This window comes from Mauremys mutica, unplaced genomic scaffold, assembly GCF_020497125.1.
Source record: "Mauremys mutica isolate MM-2020 ecotype Southern unplaced genomic scaffold, ASM2049712v1 Super-Scaffold_100120, whole genome shotgun sequence".
NCBI lineage: Eukaryota > Metazoa > Chordata > Testudines > Geoemydidae > Mauremys > Mauremys mutica.
This window is the reverse complement of record NW_025423273.1, coordinates 514,665-516,255: the sequence shown is the minus strand read 5'-3', so window position 1 is coordinate 516,255 and position 1,591 is coordinate 514,665.

Genomic DNA, 1,591 nt, shown 5'->3' with positions numbered 1-1,591 from the left:
TGGGAGCAGGGAGAACCATCAATTTATATACTGACAGTTGTTATGCGTACATGGTAGTGCATGCTCATGGGACCTTATGGAAGGAAAGGGGTTTCATTACAGCTTCGGGCCAAAGAATTGCTCATGGGACCCTTATCAAATTGTTACTCAAAGCCTTGATGCTTCCCCTGTGGGTCGCCGTAATTCATGTCCGTGCACACGGAAAGGCTCCTGAAGCGGAGCAGCGCAAGTATAATCGATTGGCTGATTTGGCTGCGAAAGAGGCAGCGCGCAGGGGAGCTCCATGGCTTCTTTTAGTTCAAGACACTGAGGCTACACCCCCTATTCCCCACTACACGACAGAAGAGGTATCCCACGCCCAGGCTGCAGGGGCCCAGCAGACCGCCTCTGGGTGGTGGAAGTTACCTGGGGGAGAAATATTTGTACCCCGTCCTGTGCTTCAGGAGATTCTTCAGTCCCTCCATAAAGAGGGACACTTAGGCTCGGGAGCAATGGTTGACTTGGCTGCCCGATCCCTTAGAGCAGTGGGTATGCATACGGAAGCCCAGAGAATTGTCAATAACTGCTCTGTTTGTCAGCGCACAAACCAAAAAGGATCTGGCCCCCCCGTTCCAATGGGAGGCCGACCCTGGGCTACCTACCCCTTCCAAAGGTGGCAAGTGGATTTCGCTGAAGTACCCCCTTGCCGAGGCTACAAATACTTGCTTGTTTTTGTAGACCAGCTTACCGGGTGGGTAGAGTGTTTCCCCACCCGACACTGTCAGGCTCGGGCGGTTACTAAGGCCCTGCTACATGAGATACTTCCCAGATTCCACCTCCCCGAGGTAATTGAATCAGATCGGGGAAGTCATTTCATCTCCCAAGTGGTCCAACAGGTAGCGCAGGCCCTCGGTATCCAGTGGAAATTGCATACGCCCTGGAGGCCGCAAAGCTCAGGCCAGGTAGAAAGAATGAACAGAACTCTCAAAGACACTCTTACAAAGCTTTGTATGGAGTCTGGTTTGAAGTGGCCTGATGCCTTGCCGCTTGCGCTTACTCGCATTCGAAGGGCCCCCCGTAAGGGTCTGAGACTTTCACCCTTTGAATTGGTTTTCGGGTTCCCTCCCCGAGTACTCATCCCTGGGTTTCGGGAGAATGTAAACTGGGAGGTAGGGAACGACTCCTTGTGGAAACAGGTCTCTGCGCTGCAATCTGTCTTGTTTCAGCTACACCGGTACGCAGCACCCTTCCAGGCCCTTCCCCTGGATCGACCTGTGCATTCGTTCCAGATCAGTGACCGGGTCTTTATCAAGAAGTGGAAGCGTGATCCTCTCACAGCACGGTGGGAAGGTCCACATACTGTTTCGCTCATCAGCCAAGCTGCCGTCAAGGTTCTTGGAAGCGACAAGTGGACACACTGCACACGAGTTAAACGATTTGTTAGCTCGGATCCAGAGGACGCCTCAACTGAAGAGGACAACGGCCCTCTGCTCACCCCGGCTCCGGACGCCCGGGGTGACACAGGTGAAGACTCCAACTGGGAGTATCGCGGACTGGAGGGCTTAAAGGGACTTTTTAAAAGGAGGAAACAATGAAGTTGTTCCTCCTGCTT